The following is a 7582-nucleotide window of genomic DNA, read 5'->3' as shown; positions in this document are numbered from 1 at the left end:
TGGATATCCTCCTGGAGGGGATAATGAAAGGGTATACTACCCCCCATACGGTGGTAATCCAGAACTTAAGGGAATGGTTTGCCCTTGGGGGCCGGACTGCCCAAATTGACCTCCAAATGGATCAATTTGTTGAGACTCAACATAAGAGTTTCCGGATATTATTCCAGATGAACAAATAGGAACAAACCATACTGTCGAAATGGCCCCTGAGTGGGTTCTTTCTAGCGGTTGAGAGCTAGTTGGGACAGATGGTATACCGGCGAACATTGTCGGAGTGATAGCAGGGAGTTCTGCCATCGCTGTGTCAGATGACACAATCCTAGATGTTGATGGTTGTTCAGAAATTTGTAGTCTATCCAAAAGATTACCTAGTGATTCTATAGGAGCTTCCGCTGGTGGTAGACTAACTTCTGATGAAGAAGGATATAGAGTGATCCCGACTCCAAATTGCGATGGAGTACTCGTTGGCGGATCTTCTATAATCTCTTCTATGGCAATCAGACTAGGTGGAAGGGGAAGACCGTCAGGTCTGTAGAATATTTCTGGTGCCGACGAAGGTATGGAATCGGCAGCTATAGATGTTTGAAGAGCAAGACTCTCTGAACCGGTTGAAAATGTAACTGGTTCGGTAACACAAGTGTTTACTCTCAGACTAGGATCAGTATCACTGTCCTTCTATGGCTGTTGAACTTCTTCTGTAGAGGCAGGGGTTCCAGAAATGTTTGGAGTAACCGGAGTCTCTGATGTTGCTGGAACACTTGTTCTAACTTTAACAGGAGATTTGGAACCGGTTAAACGAGTTCGCTTTGTCCGTACTAGCTTCGATTCCAAAGACAAAGACGGTTGACTCGTAAGCCTCCGCGAACGACAGGGTTTCAATTGAATTTCTTCCACGATTGCAGATTACTCGATCAACTAAAATAAAGGGGAAGTATGTTTCTGAATTAAATGAATTTTAGGTGCTTTGACACAACTTGCTTTTTCAATTTTTAAGAGTCGAGAAAAAACAAAAGATGACTCTAGTCTCCTTCGATTTTTAATGAGCCTGAAGTGACAAGTGCTCAGATGGACCTTTTCCGTTAAGGAGTCTGAAAAGGAACGAAAGGGACTGCTATGGAAATCTAAGTAGAGGGATTACCAAACCAATCGCAAAACTGCAGAATACTTTTTACGGTACGACAGTCAATCTTCTCGAATGCTGTGTTCAGTGCATTGCGATCGATAGAGCGGCAGACACGACTTCCTATGGATAAAGGATTAAGCCTATTGGGGTCCCCCAAAATATACTCGACGGTACATGGGAGCACAAGTCCATACTGGCACTTATCGTCTAAAAGTGGAGGAATCACCCAACCATTAGTGAGAACAACAGTTACCAGGCTTTACGACGCCAGAATACGTCTCTAGCCTAGACTTCTAAATGTTGTGCGTTAAGTTCCAAAGCGTTGTTAGATTCATTGAATTTATTTTAAGTTGATCTTGTTTATGAAGTTTGCCTTTCGGGTTCACCACGATATGTAGATGTAATTCCTAAAATGCAATCTAAGATGATAAACAAACTTTTTATCTCCTTTATGCAATGAAAATCCTAGCTACTAGGGAAAAGAAAGACAAAATCTTTTCACAAAGAGCAAAGAGCACACTATAAATGCACTTTCCTAAATCAAGCCAATCAGACTGTCTATATGCAAATGCACATGCATGTATTTGTTTTCGACTTTCTTAGTATATGAATGCTAAAAAGAAAGTTGATGCATAAATCTGAATTTCTTTTCAAGCGACAAATATCAACAAGTTTCTTTTCGAAATAAAAAATGGAGACAATCACAACACCTTACGATTTTGAAATGAATACTTGTTCTTGACACTAGAAAATTACAAATTCAGACCAAAAGCAATAGTAACAGGGTAATCGACCATCAACAGCAATCAAGCTCTTTCCTATGATTGAAATCGACACTTGCGACAGATTCAAATCAAAGGACGACAGTACGACTACGCTACTTTTGCAAAGGAGAACTGTAAATGACTCAACAAACATATAAAAACATCTACAGTTCTTTTGTACAAAGGAGGCGGAATAACAGCAAGGAAAAGAGGTTTCAAACAGACATATACTGATCACAGGCAGCAAAATTCAGGAATAGAACTGCAAAGAATGAACCACAGAAGCCACAACTGCATAGAGCTAGTCTGATCAGCCCACCTGTAACACAGAGAATCTGAAATGCAGCGCAGGTTGTCCACTCGGGAAGTGCGCTGAAATTTAGAATCTCTGAACAATACCTGCGCTGGGCCAGAACGAGACTCTGTTCGGGTTCCGGGTCACATTTTGCAGTTCAGTTCTTGGGTTTTGCTCGAGCAAAAAGCAATCATTAATGCAACAATCAGGGGTAGATCTAAGGAGGATCTAAGAGCTATCACAAGGGCAATCAAATAGTTTGTGAATCAGTTGTTTAAGCCATAAACATATCCAGTAGATGGATTGAAGTAGTAGTTATCTACTTTGCATTTGTTATGGCAAATGCAGTTCGAATGCTACTTGTAAGTTTATGAAACAAACAACAAAGAATGATAAACAAACAAACTAATTAGCTCCCCAGTGGAGTCGCCATTTTGTTACAGGAAAAAATGTCTATATAGAACTGCTCTATCCCACTAAGGTCTGACAGCTGCCTTAGAAACAAACAAAGAAAAGCTACTTTCGTTTTTCCTTTATGAATTATAGATAGAGAGGAACAGAAAGACCAACCTCTGTCTTGCGCTAATCTCCTGATTTGATCCCTCTCTTCTTTGATAGTCCTCAGCTACCTGCTCCCTTGCACGCCCAACTTCACAAAGTACCTGTAAGATCACAGAAGCATAGCACTATACAAAGACATGGATCTATAATCATAAAGAATCTAGGATCAGATGTAAATTGACCATACAAATGTAACAAGCATCAATGACACAAAAGCATGGAGGAAAACTCAAATAGCTTTTATTGATAAATAAGAAAAGAGCCAAGAGGAGTTATAACCAGTTGTTCTGTCCCAGCATCAACCTCCCAGCAAAGAAGCCCCTCTTCACCTCAAACAAAGCTTAGATCACCCAACAATCTGATGTTTGTCTCAAGAAACCAACAACAATTCCTTACCATATGCAAAATTCCAGCCTCTGGATCTCTGGGATGAGGGATCCATATATAGATATCTGTAAGGGGGATGAGTCAGCTTGTGATTTGATTAGTGTCTTCTCTCTGATAGTTCTTGCTTCCGCTTGGAGACTGATGGCCTCTTACTCATCCTTGGTCGAATTCAGTGAGGCAAGTGTCACAGGAGAAGATTCTGGAAGCTTCCATTGCCTCTCCACCTCGCGGAATGACACTGCCATTTGTCATTTCTCGTCCATCGCACCCCACAGAAGGGACTTTTGAAATGCAACGCACCCTCACAGTGTATTTGGGTGAGATGCAACGCACTTAGCCAGTGGAGCAGCTGCAATGATCCTGTTTTGACCAATTCTGAGCAATTTCTCATGGAGAACTTCTGGGAGAAGCTGTAATATGTTGACCTTGTTCCTTTAGGGGTTAGAACAACACTTTTAGGGACTTAGGAGCCCTTGGTTTATGGACAGTTCATGCTTGGGGTTGTAGGGCCCAAAAATGTCTATAGCAATAGTGTTTCAGGAGTGGGCACGATTTCTTTTCAAAGGGAGCATGGAGCTCCTATCACCTCGACAGATGTGAAGTATGTTCCTGGACTGAAGAAGAACTTGGTATTGGTCGCAATTTTGGAGGAAAAAGGCTATGATGTTGTCTTCAGTAAAGGAAAGGTGTTCCTAAGACACATAGCCATGGGTCAGACCAAGAGGATACAGATTCGGGTGAGGAATATTTATAAACTAGAGGTAGATGATTGTGTAGCATTGAGTACAAAATAATAATTGGTGCAAAGCCAAGGCATTGGCGAGTTGTGGCATAGGCGTTTGGGTCATTTGCATCATGGGGCTTTGAAGATAATGTAGCAGATATCTACAGGACTTCCCAAAGGTAAACTTGATCAAATTGACACATGCAAAGGTTGTACCTTGGGAAAGTACACCAAGTCTTCCTTTCATGATCGAGACAGTCAAGTAGAGGCTATATTAGAGCAAGTTCATACCGATGTGTGTGGCCCATTCTTGACAAAATCCACAGTGAAGCAAAGGTATTTTGTGATTTTCATTGACGATTATTCTCGTAAATGCTGGATTTATTTCATGCAGAAGAAGGAGCAAACCTTCACAAATTTTTGTGAGTTCAAATCTTTGGTTGAGAAAGAGTTAGGGAAGAAGATCAAGGCATTGAGAAGTGACAACGGTGGAAAATATGTCTCTCAAGAGTTTAAGGACTTTTGTGGAGTGGAAGAAATTAAACAGAGTTGACGGCACCTCATAACACACAGCAAAATGGGGTGGCTGAGAGGAAGAACAAAACTATTGTAGGGGCAGCACAGGTGATGCTACATGACCAAGGCCTACCACTTCACTTGTGGGATGAGTCATGCAACACATTGGTCTATTTGCATAATAGAAGCTCACATCGCATACTTGCGATGAAGACACGAACGTAATCTTTCTCTAGTAAGAGACTAGATGTGGGTGAGTTCAGGATCTTTGGCTCATCGGTATATTTCCATGTGACAAAAGATGCACGAAAGACGATTGAGCTGACAACAGAGTTGGGGATACTTGTGGGGTACATTGATACACCTCAAAACTATCGGGTGTACTTGCCTACCAGTCGGAGGATAGTGATTTGCAGAGATCTCAAGTTTGATGAGAAGAAGGCCACGTAAGTTTCCCTTGAGAGGGAGCTCCAACTATAGGCTATGCAGGAACTATTGTTTCCTAAGGAGGAGGAGCCTCAGACTGATGCAGAGCAACCACATGCAACAGTTCCAGGAGTGGATACATCCACTCAATCAGAGTCTTCTAGAGATGGACGAAAGCGCACAAGAGAAGTTGATAGATTATTGAAGGATGTGAGAGAGAATGTGGGAGTGCCATCTTCTTAGCGCAGAGAGAGGAGGTCACTTGAGAGGTACACTAGATACATGGCCCTTGCTAGGGAATGTGTTGAGACTAATCCATATTCCTTTGAGGAAGTAGTGTAGCAGGTGATTTGGGTTGATGATATGGTGGAGGAGTATGACTCCATAGTTCGTAATAGTGTTTGGGATGTGGTTCTGAGATCGGAGAACAAGTCAGTTGTGAGTTCCCGTTGGCTTTACAAGGTAAAGCAAGTTGCTGATGATAGTGTGGAGAAGCATAAGGCAAGAACTGTTGCTCGTGGCTTTTCACAGATCATGGAGGATCATCTTGTTGCAGTGTATATTTCAACAGAGGAGCAAGATGCTGACATTTTGACAAAGGCGTTGTCAAAGTGTAAATTTGAGTTCCATAGAGACAGGATCGGGGTGGCAGATAATCCCTTCCTTGTTGAGAGTGAGTGTTTAAATGTGGCAACAAGAATATTCCAATTTAATTTGTCCTTGAATTAAATTTTGAATTAAAATCAATTTTAGTATTAACAGCTACTTGGAAATAATTTCAAGTTAGAAGTCTTTCTGAAGTCATGCAAAAGTTATCCCTAAAATTTAGGAGATAAGGTTATGTTATATTTGAGTTGTAATTAGTTGACTCATTTTACTGAGTTAAGTCCAGTTAAATTAGTTCTAAACTATTTGAGGAACTAATAAAGAGATAATAGTGACCTGATGCATGCATGCACTCAACTAGTGTACTCCAGTTAACTGAAGATTCCCTCATCAGAAACTCATGCATGTCTATTCTAAGAAAGACCTAGTTGAGATTAAAGTCAAGGACAGTGTACTATCAGTTGCATGTGTTTTCTTATAAGGAAAACTCATGCATGCAGAAGGAATTAATTCCTTGAGGATTGTGGAGTTCTGATAGAGTGTGAGAACAATGTTCTACTTGGTGAGGTGAAGATCATCCACTAGGAACAACGCAAGGAAATAGGAGCTTGGAGGGCAGAGAGGAAGGCTTGAGAGAAGCCAAGATTGCCTGTGAGCATCTATGAGGATTGGATTGAGAGCTGGCTCACTGAGAGAGCTAAGGCTTTGTATAATTTCTATGTATTTTCATCTTGTATGATAATATAGATAGTGGGGTTTTTAGCTGAGGCTTTCCCCAAAGTATTTTCATGTGTATTGTGTGATTGATTCTTCTTCTTCTGGTTATATGTGTTTAGCTCTATCTTTCAGCTTCTACAAATTGATAGTAGAAGTAGGTTATAGTATTCTTCTTTCATTTATATTGCATTATCAGGTTAACCTACAGTCAAATTTTATACATGGTCTTAGAAGAGCAAGATTTGTAGAGAATTTCTACATATCAATCTATTCTTAAATCCCGTACAAAATCATAACCTTTAGAAATGGATTAGCTTATTGGACTGTTTGTCCAAGATAACTCCTCTTTGACTGGTTTTTTCTTTATTCCTTCTGATATCCATTAAAAGATATTAGCTTATTGGACTATCTGTTCAAAATACTCCTCTTACAATTGGTTTCAGTTTGGTCTTCTTGAATACTCTGCAATGTGTTTTGTTGGGCTATAGAAATCTTCTACACACATCCAAATTTCCCTAGTTGTTTAGTAGTCAATCTAACTGGTTAATTATTAGGAATCTCCTTACATTCTTCTATCATAATCCTTGAAAAGATAAGTCATTCTGTCAAGCTAGAAGCTGACACTTTCTGAAGGGACCCTGTGATAGAGGCCTTTAATCATAGATAGGGATTGTCATTTATCGCCAACCACCCCCAATTAAACCATAAATTTGACCATTGTGCTTCAAAGGCTATTGTTCAGTGACAGGTGAACAACGTTAAACAAAACCTCGTAACAAATAAGGGAGCCCCCTCTGGTTCAAGGGCCGGCTTGAACCTAAAGGTTGGTTGAGTTGGTTTCCCAGCATAGTTTTTGTAGTCAAGGACTGCCGATGGGAAACTAGAACAACACCACCTTCGAATGTCACCTCGATCAATATGATCTCGGTTTTTACGGATCCTTGGATTATTCCTACTCTAGATCAAATTGATTCATTTGGGCGATTTTATGTCGTTAAGTCCATTAGAGAAAGATTATCAAAAAATTGTCTTGGCTTCAATGGCCAGTTTAGAAAGTCATGCTCTTTTCAGTATGAACCTAGATACTTATGTGCCATTTCCTTGGCTTGGTTCTTGGAATTTCTAGATCCTTTGAATGAGACATTCCCCACTAATGAGAGTATCGTTGAGGTTATGTCTTTAGACAAAACTCCTTGGAATGGTCTCCATCATTGTTTGTCATTTCTTCTCATCCTCAGTGAGATGCCTACGTGTCTTGAAGCGTTTATTTCTCATTGCCCAATGCATCCACTTCAAACACCTATTTTGGTGCACGAAATCCTATCTAAGGGTAACATGGGAAACATTACTGCAACCCTGCATTACTGACATTTCAGTTCACCCTGAAATTGTCAAAATCTTTCGACTGGGGGCACATTTTCCTCGTCATGAGATTAAGTTTTTCTTACCTCCTCTAATGAGAT

Source organism: Pinus tabuliformis, chromosome 3_2 (genome assembly GCF_031772625.1).
Source record: "Pinus tabuliformis cultivar Carrire ecotype Pingquan chromosome 3_2, CPIR1, whole genome shotgun sequence".
Taxonomy (NCBI): domain Eukaryota; kingdom Viridiplantae; phylum Streptophyta; class Pinopsida; order Pinales; family Pinaceae; genus Pinus; species Pinus tabuliformis.
The sequence above is the reverse complement of the archived record's forward strand: the minus strand, read 5'-3'. Positions refer to the sequence as shown.